The sequence below is a fragment of the Salvelinus namaycush genome, unplaced genomic scaffold (genome assembly GCF_016432855.1).
Source record: "Salvelinus namaycush isolate Seneca unplaced genomic scaffold, SaNama_1.0 Scaffold185, whole genome shotgun sequence".
In the NCBI taxonomy this organism is placed as follows: domain Eukaryota; kingdom Metazoa; phylum Chordata; class Actinopteri; order Salmoniformes; family Salmonidae; genus Salvelinus; species Salvelinus namaycush.
In genome coordinates this window covers 191,405-212,078 of record NW_024058619.1, presented here as the reverse complement: position 1 = coordinate 212,078, position 20,674 = coordinate 191,405, and the positions used below count along the sequence as shown (strand labels likewise).

Sequence of the window (20,674 nt, the reverse complement as noted above, 5' to 3'; positions counted from 1 at the left end):
GAATGTCTCCTTGTTAACGTCACGCCACAGACTCTCCTTTCTATTTCCCCTGAAGACCCGAATCATCACTAGCTCTTTTAAACTGAGACAAAATGGTGCATGCTGGGTCTTTCACTGTGTCTGGTGTGTCTGGACGAAAGCCTTTACTTAGGCTGTGTCAATGTGTGAGTGTGTTTGAACCAATAGAGGACTGTGTGTGATTGTGTGTATGTGCGTGTCTGTCCACGCGTGCATAGCCTACGTGTATGTTGGGGGGGGGAGAGGGGGGTGTGGGGGGGTGACAACGAATGACTGAGTAAAGTAAAGCTCTCAAAACGAGGAACAATGTCCTCTATTTAAGTGTAAAGACACAGGTCAGTGTGAAAACAGAGCTGTGCTGTTTAACTGTGAGAAGTAGCATAGACATGTCCTCTGCTGCACCATCTCTCTTGACTCGGCAACGTACCAAACGGGACTCTGTTTCACTTTACAGCGCCATATGGGATACAAGCAGAGGCTCGTGTCTTCAACACCACTAGCCAGGTGGAAGATGGCATTGCTTGCCCCTATCAAAACAGAGAATAAGCATGACTGGTTAGCTCATTTAACCTTTAATTTATACATTCTCAAAAATCTAGTTTGCAAAAAAGGGCCTATACTACTCTACCTACCAAGGGTCCATTAATAGAATATAACTTTATTATCCATCCAGGATATGGTTACACGATAAGAATATAACTTTATTGTCCATCCAAGATATTGTTACACGATAAGAATATAACTTTATTGTCCATCCAAGATATGGTTACACGATAAGAATATAACTTTATTGTCCATCCAGGATAGGGTTACACAATAAAAAAAAATTATCAAATATTGCAATTTGGCTTGCAATACAGATCAAAACACCTGGGTGAACTGTTGGAATCCAAGACATAGAATGATTTATATTAGGCCTTTTACAGAGAATGCTGTGATCTCGCCCCCGGTACAGAGAATGCTGTGATCTCGCCCCCGGTACAGAGAATGCTGTGATCTCGCCCCCGGTACAGAGAATGCTGTGATCTCGCCCCCGGTACAGAGAATGCTGTGGTCTCGCCCCCGGTACAGAGAATGCTGTGGTCTCGCCCCTGTACAGAGAATGCTGTGATCTCGCCCCCGGTACAGAGAATGCTGTGATCTCGCCCCGGTACAGAGAATGCTGTGATCTCGCCCCCGGTACAGAGAATGCTGTGATCTCGCCCCCGGTACAGAGAATGCTGTGGTCTCGCCCCTGTACAGAGAATGCTGTGATCTCGCCCCCGGTACAGAGAATGCTGTGATCTCGCCCCGGTACAGAGAATGCTGTGATCTCGCCCCCGGTACAGAGAATGCTGTGATCTCGCCCCGGTACAGAGAATGCTGTGATCTCGCCCCGGTACAGAGAATGCTGTGATCTCGCCCCGGTACAGAGAATGCTGTGATCTCGCCCCTCTACAGAGAATGCTGTGATCTCGCCCCGGTACAGAGAATGCTGTGATCTCGCCCCGGTACAGAGAATGCTGTGATCTCGCCCCGGTACAGAGAATGCTGTGATCTCGCCCCGGTACAGAGAATGCTGTGAACGAATGGAGACGTCAACTTTAGTGATCCAGGTTGAAATCGTGCAACAGTATTATTTTTATGGAAAAGAAATAGAAAATAGAAAAGCTATGAATACAGATGGGAAATAAAGCGTTTTCTGCCCTTCCAGCTGTAGAGTTTGTAGCTTTAGTTTTAAGTGAGAAGACATTAGCCAGCCTGCATAGCAACCATTTTTGTAAGTCATAGCAACCAATGGTTTTGCACAAATTAAAATATTTTGGTTTCTGTCCTCAAATGGAAGGATTAGATCATATAAATGGACTTATAAAAAATAATGCACAAAACATATTACAGCCATCCCCAGCATATGTTAATTCAGTGAAAGTGATGCTTTTGTGATTGGACTCATTCTAGGTGTTGTTTTCGACCACCATTTCACACCGGCTATTTTGGCACCGTGTTTTTTGGGGTTAACCCTGCTCCGGAGCACGGCCTGCAAGCCCTGGGCTAAGGTTGGTGCTATCCCACTTTACAATGTACAAGTGTGAACACTCGCTTAAAGCCCTGGGCTAAGGTTGGTGCTATCCCACTTTACAATGTACAAGTGTGAACACTCGCTTAAAGCCCTGGGCTAAGGTTGGTGCTATCCCACTTTACAATGTACAAGTGTGAACACTCGCTTTAAAGCCCTGGGCTAAGGTGCAGTGTGGAACGTGCCTATTAAAAAGCAAAAGATGAAAGGCGGCATTGTTCCTTGTTTGGACCAAAACGAGTTGACTGCATGACCTAACAGAACAGCACGCAAACGAATAGTGACAGACAGACAAGAGGAGGAGCTGAGCTGCTTGAGTGACAGGGGGCGGGGGCTTGGTGTGTTTGGGGAAGCAGCCGCAAGAGAGAAAAAAAATAGAGTCAACTAATAAAAATGTCATTTACACAGCAGCTGAGTGACGCTTCAACATGTTGAATGTGATAATGATATCTTGCGATATGAGAAAAAGAAAAGAAAAAAATAGTCCATTTTAAAATGGCTAACCAGTAATTTGTCTAAGTTCCAAATGACAACCTATTCTGTCTTTAGTGCACTACTTTTGACCAGGGTCCATAGGGAAGTAGTGCACTATATAGGGAATAAGGTGCCATTTGGGATACACTACACCCCTACATGGCAGACACCCTTTCATGTTGAACACACTAGGAAATGAACTCAAACGCCTTGGAACCATCTGACCTGGTACAGGCCTGTATTATAACAAGTCTTTCCTCTACGCTGAAGGCTACCAGACTAAGGGTATATATAGGGTATATATATATATATAACAATAGGGTGTTTTAGTTCATTATCAATGTGGTTTGCTTGTGCATTCAGGACATTTCTAGGTGGCCAATGGATAGGCCTAAATAGTGACTGGATAAGCCAGTGTGTTGTTAAAGATCGGTTGATTTATAAGTAGGCCTAACTTTACAATTGTGAAATAAAAGGGGCCATTCACTTGGCTACCTTCACTAGTAATAACAATATAGGCCCTAAACAATGTTCTTTATCACAGGGTTTCAAGATCAGGCTCAGAATCACACAACTACCCTCCTGACACCCCCTCCTCCTGACACCTCCTCCTGACTCCCCCTCCTCCTGAACCCCTCCTGACACCCTCTCCTGACTCCCCCTCCTCCTGACCCCCTCCTGACACCCCCTCCTCCTGACCCCCTCCTGACACCCCCTCCTCCTGACCCCCTCCTGACCCCCTCCTCCTTCTGACACCCTCTCCTGACACCACCTCCTCCTGACCCCCTCCTGACACCCCTCCTCCTGACCCCCTCCTGCCACCCCCTCCTCCTGACACCCCCTCCTCCTGACACCCCCTCCTCCTGACCCCCTCCTGACCCCCTCCTCCTTCTGACACCCCCTCCTGACCCCCTCCTGACACCCTCTCCTGACACCCCCTCCTCCTGACACCCCCTCCTCCTGACCCCCTCCTGACACCCCCTCCTCCTGACACCCCCTCCTCCTGACACCTCCTCCTCCTGACACCCTCCTCCTCCTGACACCCTCTCCTGATACCCCCTCCTCCTGACCCCCTCCTGAAACCCCCTCCTCCTGACACCTCCTCCTCCTGACACCCTGTCCTGACACCCCCTCCTCCTGACACCCCCTCCTCCTGACACCCTCTCCTGACACCCCCTCCTCCTGACACCCCCTCCTCCTGACACCCTCTCCTGACACCCCCTCCTCCTGACACCCCCTCCTCCTGACACCCTCTCCTGACACCCCCTCCTCCTAACACCCCCTCCTCCTGACACCTCCTCCTCCTGACACCCCCTCCTCCTGACACCTCCTCCTCCTGACACCTCTTCCTCCTGACACCCTCTCCTGACACCTCCTCGTCCTGACACCCCCTCCTCCTGACAACCTCTCATGACACCCCCTCCTCCTGACACCCCCTCCTCCTGACACCTCCTCCTCCTGACACCCTCTCCTGACACCCCCCTCCTCCTGACACTCCCTCCTCCTGACACCTCCTCCTGACACCCTCCTCCTGACACCCCCTCCTCCTGACACCCACTCCTCCTGACACCCCCTCCTCCTGACACCTCCTCCTCCTGACACCCTCCTCCTGACACCCTCTCCTCCTGACACCTCCTCCTCCTGACACCCCCTCCTGACACCCCCTCCTCCTGACACCCCCTCCTCCTGACACCCTCTCCTGACACCCCCTCCTCCTGACACCCCCTCCTCCTGACACCTCCTCCTGACACCGCCTCCTCCTGACACCCTCCTCCTGACACCCCCTCCTCCTGACACCCCCTCCTCCTGACACCCCCTCCTCCTGACACCCCCTCCTCCTGACACCCCCTCCTGACACCCCCTCCTCCTGACACCTCCTCCTGACACCTCCTCCTGACACCTCCTCCTGACACCTCCTCCTGACACCTCCTACTCCTAACACCACATACTCCTGACACCCCCTCCTTCTGACACCCTCCTCCTCCTGACACCTCCTCATCCTGACACCTCCTCCTCCTGACACCCCCTCCTCCTGACACCTCCTCCTGACACCCCCTCCTCCTGACACCCCCTCCTCCTGACACCCCCTCCTCCTGACACCTCCTCCTGACACCCCATCCTGACACCCCCTCCTCCTGACACCCCTTCCTCCTGACACCCCCTCCTCCTGACACCTCCTCCTGACACCTCCTCCTGACACCCCCTCATCCTGACACCTCCTCCTGACACCTCCTCCTCCTGACACCTCCTCCTGACACCTCCTCCTCCTGACACCTCCTCCTGACACCTCCTCCTGACACCCTCTCCTGACACCTCCTCCTCCTGACACCCCCTCCTCCTGAAACCTCCTCCTCCTGACACCTCCTCCTGACACCTCCTCCTCCTGACACCCCCTCCTCCTGAAACCTCCTCCTCCTGACACCTCCTCCTGACACCCCCTCCTCCTGACACCTCCTCCTCCTGACACCTCCTCCCCCCCTCCTGACACCCCCTCCTCCTGACACCTCCTCCTCCTGACACCTCCTCCTGACACCCCCTCCTCCTGACCCCTCCTCCTCCTGACACCTCCTCCTGACACCTCCTCCTCCTGACACCTCCTCCTGACACCCCCTCCTCCTGACCCCTCCTCCTCCTGACACCTCCTCCTCCTGACACCTCCTCCTCCTGACACCTCCTCCTCCTGACACCTCCTCCTGACACCCCCTCCTCCTGACACCCCCTCCTCCTGACACCTCCTCCTCCTGACACCTCCTCCTGACACCTCCTCCTCCTGACACCCCCTCCTCCTGACACCCCCTCCTGAAACCCCCTCCTGACACCTCCTCCTGACACCTCCTCCTGACACCCCCTCTTCCTGACACCCCCTCCTCCTGACACCCCCTCCTCCTGACACCTCCCCCTCCTGACACCTCCCCCTCCTGACACCCCCTCCTCCTGACACCCCCTCCTGACACCCCCTCCTGACACCCCCTCCTGACACCTCCTCCTGACACCTCCTCCTGACACCCCCTCCTCCTGACACCCACTCCTCCTGAGACCCCCTCCTCCTGACACCTCCTCCTCCTGACACCCTCCTCCTGACACCCCCTCCTCCTGACACCTCCTCCTCCTGACACCCCCTCCTGACACCCCCTCCTCCTGACACCCCCTCCTCCTGACACCCTCTCCTGACACCCCCTCCTCCTGACACCCCCTCCTCCTGACACCTCCTCCTGACACCTCCTCCTCCTGACACCCTCCTCCTGACACCCCCTCCTCCTGACACCCTCCCCCTGACACCCCCTCCTCCTGACACCCCCTCCTCCTGACACCCCCTCCTGACACCCCCTCCTCCTGACACCTCCTCCTGACACCTCCTCCTGACACCTCCTCCTGACACCTCCTACCCCTAACACCACATACTCCTGACACCCCCTCCTTCTGACACCCTCCTCCTCCTGACACCTCCTCATCCTGACACCTCGTCCTCCTGACACCCCCTCCTCCTGACACCTCCTCCTGACACCCCCTCCTCCTGACACCCCCTCCTCCTGACACCCCCTCCTCCTGACACCTCCTCCTGACACCCCATCCTGACACCCCCTCCTCCTGACACCCCTTCCTCCTGACACCCCCTCCTCCTGACACCTCCTCCTGACACCTCCTCCTGACACCCCCTCCTCCTGACACCTCCTCCTGACACCTCCTCCTCCTGACACCTCCTCCTGACACCTCCTCCTGACACCCTCTCCTGACACCTCCTCCTCCTGACACCCCCTCCTCCTGACACCTCCTCCTCCTGACACCTCCTCCTGACACCTCCTCCTCCTGACACCCCCTCCTCCTGAAACCTCCTCCTCCTGACACCTCCTCCTGACACCCCCTCCTCCTGACACCTCCTCCTCCTGACACCTCCTCCCCCCCTCCTGACACCCCCTCCTCCTGACACCTCCTCCTCCTGACACCTCCTCCTGACACCCCCTCCTCCTGACCCCTCCTCCTCCTGACACCTCCTCCTGACACCTCCTCCTCCTGACACCTCCTCCTGACACCCCCTCCTCCTGACCCCTCCTCCTCCTGACACCTCCTCTTCCTGACACCTCCTCCTGACACCCCCTCCTCCTGACACCCCCTCCTCCTGACACCTCCTCCTCCTGACACCTCCTCCTGACACCTCCTCCTCCTGACACCCCCTCCTCCTGACACCCCCTCCTGACACCCCCTCCTGACACCTCCTCCTGACACCTCCTCCTGACACCCCCTCTTCCTGACACCCCCTCTTCCTGACACCCCCTCCTCCTGACACCCCCTCCTCCTGACACCTCCCCCTCCTGACACCTCCCCCTCCTGACACCCCCTCCTCCTGACACCCCCTCCTGACACCCCCTCCTGACACCCCCTCCTGACACCTCCTCCTGACACCTCCTGACACCCCCTCTTCCTGACACCCCCTCCTGACACCCCCTCCTCCTGACACCCCCTCCTCCTGACACCTCCTCCTCCTGACACCTCCTCCTGACACCCCCTCCTCCTGACACCCCCTCCTCCTCTCACCTAGTTCACCACACAACCCCTCCTCCTGACACCTAGTTCACCACACACACACACACACTCACACACTCACACACACACACACACTCCTCCACTTCAACAAACAGGACCATTCACAGACATCAAAGAGCACCTCTATGCATTGACTGTGCAGTGCTGTGGAATTAAGCATCTCACTACGCGACTCCTGTTGAGCTTGTCACTGTTGACAGAGGCTCATGATAAAAGCTCAGTTAAGAATATTAGTTATGGCCGGATTATCTATAGAGAGAATTATGAGATCAGATAATATAGGATAAGATGATTATAATGACTCCTAAACACACAATCAATCAGGACGTTACACACAGACACAGCGACAATAGACGAGAATAACACAGATCGAGCATATTTTCCCGCTTTAACAACTAGCCACTTCTAACAGGTACAGTATGGAAGTTTAGCCTAGTTGCTAGGCTAATTGTTTACATCAAAATGTTGGATTGAGTGTTGGCGGCATGCTTCAATAGACCTTTCGGAGTTTGTGTAGCTTTTGTTATTCTATAAAAGAAGCAGGATGAATCATTAAAAAAAACAGAACAATTGTAGATGTCTGAAAATGCTTTATCCACATTTTTGTTAAGTGGGAGACAAAGAAAACCTTCTGTCAGATTGATGTCTCAACTATGGTTGAGTAGGCCTCAGCCTACTTTTAACGGCTACAATGAACACACTGTTTTGGAATACCAGAGGAAATGCATCTATTGCTGTTTCAGCCGATATCGGTACCGCCTTTGTGCTTAGTCTGCCTATAAAAAAAAGTACACTGTCCCTGAATCATTTTGAAAAAAGGTATTGAATAAACAAACCTAAGTTAAGTTTTTTTTTTTTTTTCTTTAATGTAAAAATGTTTTGAAGGAATATTGATTAGCAGAGACAGATAAAAATAAAAAACCTCTATAAAATGACTTGGCCATAAACTGTTTTAGCCTAGAGTACAAAGTAAACAACAACATGTTTACATCAGGCCTTGGTAAACAAACCAGTAGGGCTAGGACAATAGAAGTATCACAATATGTTTTCCCCCCATGACTAAAATGAAAAACATAAAGCAGATGACACTATTTGTTCCTTTAAAAGCCTGCTGTATGATGTAAAATATTGTGTGCTGTAGCTTGGAAAAGAAATACATGTGACTCTGGCTGACAAAATAATGATGTCTGTTTCCAACATTAGGGCTGTTTTTCCTTGAGGGGGGGGGTGGGGGGGTGTATATAGTTACATATCAGAATATTATTTTTGACGATATACTGTATCGTATCGTTTTGACAATATCTCAATATCATTTTTGTGAGAGTTGGTTGTATCTGCACCAAAACTCCAGCATTTCTCCTTCATAGCTTGTTCTCCATCTTCTTTTTAAATAGGGAGACAATTTGTTTTCAGCACATTTTATTTCCATGATTGATCATTTTCTCATGGCTCTCTCTCTTGCCCCTCCGCGGCAGACATATGCTGAGCAAAACATGTATGTTTGGAACATTGAATCGCAATGAAATCACAGTATCGAATCACAATACATATAGAATCGTGAGAATCGCAATACATATAGAATCGTGAGGTCCCTGGCAATTCCCACCCTACTGTTTTCCTAAAGAAGTCACGTTCGCTTCGTGTTTTGGTTCCTTGCTACGATACTAACGAGTATTGCAATACTGGTATCGTCCCGGCCCTACAAACAAATCTGTCTGTGCACCATTTGAGAACCACCATAGTTTCAATAGGAGCTGATGATCTCACAAGAAGAGACCTCCAAGGCAGCTGAATCAGAACCAGTCCTAACCGTCTGCACAGAACCAGTCCTATCCGTCTGTACAGAACCAGTCCTATCCGTCTGTACAGAACCAGTCCTATCCATCTGTACAGAACCAGTCCTATCCTAACCGTCTGTACAGAACCAGTCCTATCCTATCCGTCTGTACAGAACCAGTCCTATCCTAACCGTCTGTACAGAACCAGTCCTATCCTAACCGTCTGTACAGAACCAGTCCTATCCTAACCGTCTGTACAGAACCAGTCCTATCCTAACCATCAGTACAGAACCAGTCCTATCCTAACCGTCTGTACATAACTAGTCCTATCCTAACCATCAGTACATAACTAGTCCTATCCTAACCGTCAGTACAGAACCAGTCCTATCCTAACCATCAGTACATAACTAGTCCTATCCTAACCGTCAGTACAGAACCAGTCCTATCCTAACCGTCAGTACAGAACCAGTCCTATCCTAACTATCAGTACAGAACCAGTCCTATCCTAACCGTCTGTACAGAACCAGTCCTATCCTAACCGTCTGTACAGAACCAGTCCTATCCTAACCGTCTGTACAGAACCAGTCCTATCCTAACTATCAGTACAGAACCAGTCCTATCCTAACCATCTGTACAGAACCAGTCCTATCCTAACTATCAGTACAGAACCAGTCCTATCCTAACTATCAGTACAGAACCAGTCCTATCCTAACCGTCTGTACAGAACCAGTCCTATCCTAACCGTCTGTGCATAACTAGTCCTATCCTAACTATCAGTACATAACTAGTCCTATCCTAACTATCAGTACATAACTAGTCCTATCCTAACTATCTGTACAGAACCAGTCCTATCCGTCTGTACATAACTAGTCCTATCCTAACCGTCTGTACAGAACCAGTCCTATCCTAACTATCTGTACAGAACCAGTCCTATCCGTCTGTACATAACTAGTCCTATCCTAACTATCTGTACATAACTAGTCCTATCCTAACTATCAGTACATAACTAGTCCTATCCTAACCGTCTGTACAGAACCAGTCCTATCCTAACCGTCAGTACATAACTAGTCCTATCCTAACCATCAGTACAGAACCAGTCCTATCCTAACTATCTGTACAGAACCAGTCCTAACCATCTGTACATAACCAGTCCTATCCTAACTATCAGTACAGAACCAGTCCTATCCTAACCATCTGTACAGAACCAGTCCTTTCCTAACCATCAGTACAGAACCAGTCCTATCCTAACTATCTGTACAGAACCAGTCCTAGCCGTCTGTACAGAACCAGTCCTATCCTAACCATCTGTACAGAACCAGTCCTATCCTAACCATCAGTACAGAACCAGTCCTATCCTAACTATCTGTACAGAACCAGTCCTAACCATCTGTACAGAACCAGTCCTATCCTAACTATCTGTACAGAACCAGTCCTATCCGTCAGTACAGAACCAGTCCTATCCTAACCGTCTGTGCAGAACCAGTCCTATCCTAACCGTCTGTACAGAACCAGTCCTATCCTAACTATCTGTACAGAACCAGTCCTAACCATCAGTACAGAACCAGTCCTATCCTAACTATCTGTACAGAACCAGTCCTAACCATCAGTACAGAACCAGTCCTATCCTAACCGTCTGTGCAGAACCAGTCCTATCCTAACCGTCTGTACAGAACCAGTCCTATCCTAACTATCTGTACAGAACCAGTCCTAACCATCAGTACAGAACCAGTCCTATCCTAACCGTCTGTACAGAACCAGTCCTATCCTAACTATCTGTACAGAACCAGTCCTAACCATCTGTACAGAACTAGTCCTATTACCTCCAGAAGTCCAGTTTGAATCCTCCTTTTAAATCAATACAACATGTTTTACCTAGAACCATCAAGGCGGCAGGTAGCCTAGCGGTTAGAGTGTAGAGGCGGCAGGTAGCCTAGCGGTTAGAGTGTAGAGGCGGCAGGTAGCCTAGCGGTTAGAGTGTAGAGGCGGCAGGTAGCCTAGCGGTTAGAGTGTAGAGGCGGCAGGTAGCCTAGCGGTTAGAGTGTAGAGGCGGCAGGTAGCCTAGCGGTTAGAGTGTAGAGGCGGCAGGTAGCCTAGCGGTTAGAGTGTAGAGGCGGCAGGTAGCCTAGCGGTTAGAGTGTAGAGGCGGCAGGTAGCCTAGCGGTTAGAGTGTAGAGGCGGCAGGTAGCCTAGTGGTTAGAGTGTAGAGGCGGCAGGTAGCCTAGCGGTTAGAGTGTAGTGGCGGCAGGTAGCCTAGCGGTTAGAGTGTAGAGGAGGCAGGTAGCCTAGCGGTTAGAGTGTAGAGGAGGCAGGTAGCCTAGCGGTTAGAGTGTAGTGGCGGCAGGTAGCCTAGCGGTTAGAGTGTAGAGGCGGCAGGTAGCCTAGCGGTTAGAGTGTAGAGGCGGCAGGTAGCCTAGCGGTTAGAGTGTAGAGGCGGCATGTAGCCTAGCGGTTAGAGTGTAGAGGCGGCAGGTAGCCTAGTGGTTAGAGTGTAGAGGAGGCAGGTAGCCTAGCGGTTAGAGTGTAGAGGCGGCAGGTAGCCTAGCGGTTAGAGTGTAGAGGCGGCAGGTAGCCTAGCGGTTAGAGTGTAGAGGCGGCAGGTAGCCTAGCGGTTAGAGTGTAGAGGCGGCAGGTAGCCTAGCGGTTAGAGTGTAGAGGCGGCAGGTAGCCTAGCGGTTAGAGTGTAGAGGCGGCAGGTAGCCTAGCGGTTAGAGTGTTAGACCAGTAACCCAGAATCTGTCGATATGCACTCGAGAAAGGCACTTAGGCCTAACCCTAATTGCTCAAGCGTTGCCATTGATAACGGCAGACCCTGGCAGTCACCCCACTCTCCATGAGGGTGTCTCAGGGAGAGGTAGTACATGCAACAAACAAACACAAAAACATTTCCAATTCACACATATGTATCAATACACACTTGTACATGTGTGACAATCGGACAAATATAAGAACCCACTATTATCTTATTATATAAAGTGTTCGTCGGCTTGTGCCTGTGGGTCAGAAAACCCTTTTGTAATTCCAGGCAGAACTTCTTCTTTTTTTCACCCAACAAAATAACCCTCAAGGAACCCTTTTTAGTTGGGAGAATACAGCTACGGTACCTTTCAACCTTTTACAAAAGTTGAACCACTTTATGTTCTGAAAAGAGGAGAAGGGGGATGCCAGTATTTACACATTATTACATGTGGAGCTACATTTGTTGTTATGGCTTCACTTTCCTACTGAAAAGTCAGAATCTACCTTAGTTTCCTTCTGTATCCAGTAACTTTGTTGCTTTCTACTGCTTCACTGCAGACGGATCATTAAAGGGGCATGCATGACTCGCTCCTAAACCTTTCCCCATACCCTTTAAGACAACTCACCGCAGGTTATTTACAGACAACAGAGCAGGAACATGTAGGTTAGGCTCCAGACGACTGCTGCAGCTGAAGGACTATTACACAGCGCTGTGTGTACTTCAGCAGACAGAGGCAGTGATCCAAATAGCACCCTATATCTTATATGGTGCACTACTTTAGAATGGGGCCCTGACAAAAGTAGTGCACTATATAGGGAATAGGGTGGTATTTGGGAATCATGGAGAAAGTGGTGCTGCCTCAGAAGGCGGCTGCTACCGCTCACAGGACGATAAACAAGACAACAGCTGCTACCGCTCACAGGACGATAAACAAGACAACAGCTGCTAGCGCTCACAGCACGATAAACAAGACAACTGCTGCTACCGCTCACAGGACGATAAACAAGACACCAGCTGCTACCGCTCACAGGACGATAAACAAGACAACAGCTGCTACCGCTCACAGGACGATAAACAAGACAACAGCTGCTACCGCTCACAGGACGATAAACAAGACAACAGCTGCTACCGCTCACAGGACGATAAACAAGACAACAGCTGCTACCGCTCACAGGACGATAAACAAGACAACAGCTGCTACCGCTCACAGGACGATAAACAAGACAACAGCTGCTACCGCTCACAGGACGATAAACAAGACAACAGCTGCTACCGCTCACAGGACAATAAACAAGACAACAGCTGCTACCGCTCACAGGACGATAAACAAGACAACAGCTGCTACCGCTCACAGGACGATAAACAAGACAACAGCTGCTAGCGCTCACAGGACGATAAACAAGACAACAGCTGCTAGCGCTCACAGGACGATAAACAAGACAACAGCTGCTAGCGCTCACAGGACGATAAACAAGACAACAGCTGCTAGCGCTCACAGGACGATAAACAAGACAACAGCTGCTACCGCTCACAGGACGATAAACAAGACAACAGCTGCTAGCGCTCACAGGACGATAAACAAGACAACAGCTGCTACCGCTCACAGGAAGACAACAGCTGCTACCGCTCACATGAAGACAACCGCTGCTACCGCTCACAGGAAGACAACAGCTGCTAGCGCTCACAGGACGACAACAGCTGCTACCGCTCACAGGACGACAACAGCTGCTACCGCTCACAGGAAGACAAGACAACCGCTGCTACCGCTCACAGGAAGACAACAGCTGCTACCGCTCACAGGACGACAACAGCTGCTACCGCTCACAGGAAGACAAGACAACAGCTGCTACCGCTCACAGGACGACAACAGCTGCTACCGCTCACAGGAAGACAACAGCTGCTACCGCTCACAGGAAGACAAGACAACAGCTGCTACCGCTCACAGGACGACAACAGCTGCTACCGCTCACAGGAAGACAAGACAACAGCTCAACAGCAGATCCAGGCTGCATCACATCCGGCCGTATATTACTACATGATGTATTAGGGTCATGGAGAGGTGGTACTACTATATTACTACATGATGTATTAGGGTCATGGAGAGGAGGTACTACTATATTACTACATGATGTATTAGGGTCATGGAGAGGTGGTACTACTATATTACTACATGATGTATTAGGGTCATGGAGAGGAGGTACTACTATATTACTACATGATGTATTAGGGTCATGGAGAGGTGGTACTACCATATTACTAATCTATTGTGGTCCGAACGGCAGTCTATTCCCTACTCCATAAAGCACTACTTTTAACCAGAGCCCCCTGTGTTGTAAAGGGAATAGGGTGCTGGTTGGGACTTGTGCATTGTTTTCAGTGTCCAGAATGCATTCCAAGTCACTACTAAAAGCACGTCCCATTGATTATTTAATTACAGAGCAGCTCTCTGAGGTACTACATCAATGTTGTGTCATCAAATAGCGAAGGCATAGAAATGAACGGCCAAACCAAAGCAAACGAAATATCTTATCTTGTTTCCAGACGTAAAAAAAAAAAAACACTGAAAGTGGAGAGCCACAAACCAATAAAATGTTTTAAAAAACAACCCACCTGAAAATAGGACAAGAGGACATAATTGTATACACCTCTTGTCTCTCAATATGTAACCTAGCGTAGCAAACGTAAAAGAAACACCTGAAAATAGATCCCCCTACATACTGGTCTTGACGATAAGGAGAAAAAAAACTGTTGGGGGAGTTTCTCTTCTGCATTGTTCAACCAATCCAGTAACTGTGGAGGAGGAGTTAAGATGGAAGTGTCGCCATTTTGTATTTGATTTTTTTCACTCACCAAGTAAGGAGTTTTTCTATAGAGGTCAATGAGAGTGTTGAAATTTGGTTAACCCCAAAAAATGTATGGCTTATTTGCAACGTGTGTGTCACGTTCCTGACCTGTTTTCTGTTAGTTATATGTGTTAGTTGGTCAGGACGTGAGTTTGGGTGGGCATTCTATGTTTTCTGTTTCTATGTTGGTTTATTGGGTTGCCTGGTATGGCTCTTAATTAGAGGCAGGTGTTTGGCGTTCCTCTAATTAAGAGTCATATTTAGGTAGGCGTTTTCACAGTGTTCGTTGTGGGTGGTTGTCTCCTGTGTCTGTGTATATGTTTGCACCATACGGGACTGTTTGCGGTTTGTTCGTTTTATGTAGTCTGTTCCTGTTCATTGCGTTCTTCACGTTATATGTAAGTTCGTCGTTCAGGTCTGTCTGCATCGTTTATTTGTTTTGTTTGTTTATACAAGTTTAGTTTGTTTTTCCGTCGTGTTCAATAAATATGTCATTTCACTACGCTGCGCCTTGGTTCCCTCAATACTCCTCCTTTTCGGTTGAAGAGGAGGAGGACCACCGTTACAGTGTGATGTTTTTGATCTAACAGAATATTCATAATGATTAGGATGTTACGGGTGTACTGATATAAGTAGGACATGTTACATCCCGGAAACTTTGAGAAAAAAAAACATTTTATATGTCAGAGTTGTGCCTGGTTGTCACTTGTTACCACAACCACAAAGTCATAAACCCCGCCTATTTCTACAATTGATCTTCTTAAAATTTCATTTTAAACCCAAGTCTAATCTTAACCACACTGCTAACCTTACGCCTAACCCCAACCATTAAAACCAAAAAGTAAAATGTTTGGTTTTCATGAATTTTTACAATACATTGCAAATTTTGACTTTGTGACTGTAGTAACTAATGGAAACCGTTGTACCTGTTGTTCACACACGTATTTGCCCTCTCATTGGCTAGAACGGTCCCACCTGATCTTGCCTCTTCCCCAGCTGCCTTCCATTTTTGAAGATCATTTACTTGACTTCTTAGAGCGGCCACTACAGCATCTGGTTAATATAATGGATAATCTATGGTGTCACGTTGTTAACGTCCAAAAGCGGGAAGTCAAGTCACAAGCTCTCTCCATTTCCCCTGAAAACCGGAACATCTGGTTGGTTGTTGGGGATTCGGCAAAGGCTACTCAATATGTCACTGCTGTTGTTCATTATTATAAACGTGGTTTTTCAAGCCTTGAATGCTGATTGGCTGACAGCCGTAGACACGGTATATCAGACCGTATACCATTGGTGTGACAAAAAATGTTTTACTGCTCTAATTACATTGGTAACCAGTTTATAATAGCAATAAGGCACCTTGGGGGTTTGTGGTATATGACCAAGTATATAACGGCTACGGGCTGTATCCAGGCACTCCGCATTGCGTTGTGGGTAAGAACAGCCCTTAGCCGTGGTATATTGGCCATACACCACACCCCCTCGGGCCTTATGTTAAACCCCTGAGGTGCCTTACTGCTATTATAAACTGGTCACTAAAGTAATTAGAGCAATAAAAACAAAATGTTTTTGTCATAACCATGGTATAACGGTCTCATATACCACGGCTGTCAGTCAATCAGCCTCCAGGGCTGGAACCACCCAGTTTATAATGCTTCATTAGAAACAGTTTAAGCCTCCGAATGCAGTGCCACTCCTAACAGGCAAACCGCCAAGGTTTCAAGTATCTATGACTAAATAGGCTATGAATAATTTTGGACCAACACCTCCCAGTGAATCAGAACAATAAACAAACATACAATGGTCTATTGGGTGTTTGCACATAAAAAATAAAAAATAAACACTAATCGATTTATATTCCTAAGTGTTTTAGTGCACCTCAGGGAAAAACACTCAGATAGGTCATGTAAAAATACCATAGAGACTCACAAACAAATACCTCGAAAGATTATTATTATTTTTTTAACAAGTGTGATGTTATCAAGATTTTTTTATTTTTTTTAAAGGACCACACAAACATATTGAAACCAAAAGGGGTTTCTAAAGAATGAAAGTGTGGTCGTACTGTCGCCGCCTTCATAAATGTTTCCGACATATGGTTGTCTGTCCTCACACCGAGAGAAAGCTTTTTCGCGTTCGGGCCATACAGAGATTAGAGATATACCCCCCGATGGAAGGTTTCAAACGTCTCCATGGAGAAGGGGACGTGAGTCAAATATTAAAACACATCCCACGGTAAAATTATAACACACTTGTATTATTGAACCAAGCCGTGTGGTATTTTGATGTGAATCAAACAGTAGCGGTATCGAGATGACTGCGTTACATTGTAAGATTGCAGTAAAATGTTACAGAGCGGTGATGCACAACATCTAACGCATCCTGCCTCATTTTTTGTATTCAACGTAACCAAAATTGGACCCTCAACTGTTCTCTCACAACGCAAGAAAAGCACATGTGTGCACATGAACGGAAAACAAATAGCTTTAACCTACATTAAATAAATAGCTACTGGCTCCTCTAGCCTGACATAATGTGGAATTGGATCTAGCCACCTAATAAATGTTTTGAGCAAATCGGTGGCTATAGTGCAATAACATTGGGAAGAATACGATCAACTAGTAGGATTTATTCATATAAACCACATCTATATTGTAGATGAAGATGAAAAGTATTAATGAGTCTACTCAGCTAATCTAACGTACCATTATATAACGTATGGTTACTGTAATCTAACGTAACATTATATAACGTTTGTTTACTGTAATCTAACGGGAACATTATATAACATATGGTTAATGTAATCTAATAAACTATTAGACAGTATAGTAGGCTAAATTTAAACAACATTTCCAAGGCAGGCCATGAAAAGTAGAAATGCAATAATGCTGATATAACTAAAGTTATATCGCTAGCCATAACTTCACCTTGCAAATCTCACTGTACAGTCCTAATAATTAAGTGGGATAGCGATATAACTGTAGTAACACCATAGAAACCCACGATAATCGGTTAAATAAATAGTAAACCAATGTTATTAGCTAACTACATACAGTACGTTCGCGCATTACCATCTCGTACAGTCACCACATATGTCCTTGCACATATGCACCTGTTTTTAGCCCAGTTTGAAAGCCCTGAAACGGCCAGCAGCGACGTGACTAACACCAGCAGCTGCGAAGGGCAAAACCGTGAGGTCTGAAATAGAAGCTAGCTAAGAAGCAGGCAGAAGAGAAGGCTTAATAGCTAGCTACCGCGGAGGACCCACCTCAGCCAATGCTAGATAGCTACAGCCAGATATCTGGCTATGGCTTGCTCAAGTTTCCCGTTCTGTAGCTAAAAAATGCACCAATTAGCTATCCGTATATACACTTACCCGATTGCATTCACCGAATTCACATTAGTTTGCTTAGCTAAACGTGTATCTCAAACTCAATCGTATGTTGACTTGCCCGTCCTCTCGTGTTTGTATCCACAGAAGGGAGACTAAGAATGATCGCTCTCCTTCTCCTTGAGTGTTCTCGCTATTCTCAAACACTTTCACTGACAGAGCCGGCAGACTAGATCAGTACACCCAATAATCATGAAGGAAGAAGACAGAAGCAGAGATTTTTTAGATTTAAAAAAAAAATATGAAGCCGTTATATATCGGGAACTGACCTTTTTAATCTGTGGCATATATTATATTCCTTGAAATCCTCTTCTTTGTAGAAGGACTGAAAAGAAGACCCAGCTGCAACGACCCAGGTGTAGCGAGAGGCACTCCTTCTCTGGACGTCTCCAACAAGTATTAAGGTGTTCCGCTGTTGCCTTTGCTAGATGGTAGTGAGTCTCCACAGGAAGCTTGTGTTCGGGTCCACCACCCTTTTGGAACGCAGAAGCCCTAGCCTACCCTACTAAAAAACGCACCAGCGGTATTTGATTACAAGTCCTAGCCTACTTGGCTTCTCTGCGGTGGTAGGTAGACTGCTTCTGAAGATCAAGTTAACAAAAAAAAGAAAAACCGAAGGATAACAAGCCCAGGGCAATCACATGACGGGCTAAGTGGCAAAACAACCTCCCGGATCAGCTAGAGAGGTCTACACTCATTTAGCCAGCTTTCTCCCTCTCTTTCTTTCTCTCTCGCTCTCTCTCTCTCTCTCTCTCTCAATTCAATTCAATTCAATTCAAGGGGCTTTATTGGCATGGGAAACATGTGTTAACATTGCCAAAGCAAGTGAGGTAGATAATACACAAAAGTGAAATAAACAATACAAATTAACAGTAAACATTACACATACAGAAGTTTCAAAACAAGAAAGACATTACAAATGTCATATTATATATATACAGTGTTGTAACAATGTACAAATGGTTAAAGCACACAAGTTAAAATAAATAAGCATAAATATGGGTTGTATTTACAATGGTGTTTGTTCTTCACTGGTTGCCCTTTTCTTGTGGCAACAGGTCACAAATCTTGCTGCTGTGATGGCACACTGTGGAATTTCACCCAGTAGATATGGGAGTTTATCAAAATTGGATTTGTTTTCAAATTCTTTGTGGATCTGTGTAATCTGAGGGAAATATGTCTCTCTAATATGGTCATACATTGGGCAGGAGGTTAGGAAGTGCAGCTCAGTTTCCACCTCATTTTGTGGGCAGTGAGCACATAGCCTGTCTTCTCTTGAGAGCCATGTCTGCCTACGGCGGCCTTTCTCAATAGCAAGGCTATGCTCACTGAGTCTGTACATAGTCAAAGCTTTCCTTAAGTTTGGGTCAGTCACAGTGGTCAGGTATTCTGCCACTGTGTACTCTCTGTTTAGGGCCAAATAGCATTCTAGTTTGCTCTGTTTTTTTGTTAATTCTTTCCAATGTGTCAAGTAATTATCTTTTTGTTTTCTCATGATTTGGTTGGGTCTAATTGTGCTGTTGTCCTGGGGCTCTGTGGGGTGTGTTTGTGTTTGTGAACAGAGCCCTAGGACCAGCTTGCTTAGGGGACTCTTCTCCAGGTTCATCTCTCTGTAGGTGATGGCTTTGTTATGGAAGGTTTGGGAATCGCTTCCTTTTAGGTGGTTGTAGAATTTAACGGCTCTTTTCTGGATTTTGATATTTAGTGGGTATCGGCCTAATTCTGCTCTGCATGCATTATTTGGTGTTCTACGTTGTACACGGAGGATATTTTTGCAGAATTCTGCATGCAGAGTCTCAATTTGGTGTTTGTCCCATTTTGTGAAATCTTGGTTGGTGAGCGGACCCCAGACCTCACAACCATAAAGGGCAATGGGCTCTATGACTGATTCAAGTATTTTTAGCCAGATCCTAATTGGTATGTTGAAATTTATGTTCCTTTTGATGGCATAGAATGCCCTTCTTGCCTTGTCTCTCAGATCGTTCACAGCTCTGTGGAAGCTACCTGTGGTGCTGATGTTTAGGCCGAGGTATGTATAGTTTTTTGTGTGCTCTAGGGCAACGGTGTCTAGATGGAATTTGTGGTCCTGGCGACTGGACCTTTTTTGGAACACCATTATTTTGGTCTTACTGAGATTTACTGTCAGGGCCCAGGTCTGACAGAATCTGTGCAGAAGATCTAGGTGCTGTTGTAGGCCCTCCTTGGTTGGTGACAGAAGCACCAGATCATCAGCAAACAGTAGACATTTGACTTCGGATTCTAGTAGGGTGAGACCGGGTGCTGCAGACTGTTCTAATGCTCGCGCCAATTCATTGATATATATGTTGAAGAGGGTGGGGCTTAAGCTGCATCCCTGTCTCACCCCACGACCTCTCTCTCTCTGTCTCTCTCTTTCCCTGAGACGCACACAAATGCCTCCTAGCTACGTCTTTGAGCTCTGTCGGAGGAGCCAGAGCCAGCCCTTTAGGAATTAATTCTCCTCCACTCCACTGGCCTGAGTGGGAGGGACGTAGAATTACTCCGCCCCAAATTGTCTCTCCACCTTTATTTCCACCGTTCTCAAAAATATGTCTGACATTAAGCAGAAGCCTAGTGGAAAAATAAATATGCATAGTATTTCAGACCTTTACCACAGTCACCCAAACACATGAACATGATTAGCCTAGAATGGGGTTGAATAGAATAGAATAGGATTGAATAGAATAGAACAGACTAGAATACAGTAGAATATAATAAAATAGAATAGAGTAGAATACAGTAGAATATAATAGAATAGAATAGAGTAGAATACAGTAGAATATAATAGAATATAATAGAATATAATAAAATAGAACA

The 20,674-nt window shown here is 47.5% G+C and overlaps 1 protein-coding gene across 2 annotated transcripts in view; it reads right to left on the bottom strand.

Annotated features, from left to right (window-relative positions):
* Positions 1-20,373, bottom strand: part of LOC120037758 (dystroglycan-like) — a 107,147-nt gene extending 86,774 nt beyond the window's left edge. The window contains exons 1-3 of one of the 2 annotated variants that reach the window (XR_005474870.1): positions 20,210-20,367; positions 18,109-18,587; positions 575-1,576 (exon numbers count right to left, since the gene is read on the bottom strand). The gene's annotated coding sequence lies outside the window, so the exon portion shown is untranslated. Of the gene's footprint in view, positions 1-574; positions 1,577-18,108; positions 18,588-20,209 lie in introns of those variants that run through there. The other variant, XM_038983722.1, reaches the window with a different exon arrangement.
* Positions 20,374-20,674: the final 301 nt, after the last annotated feature.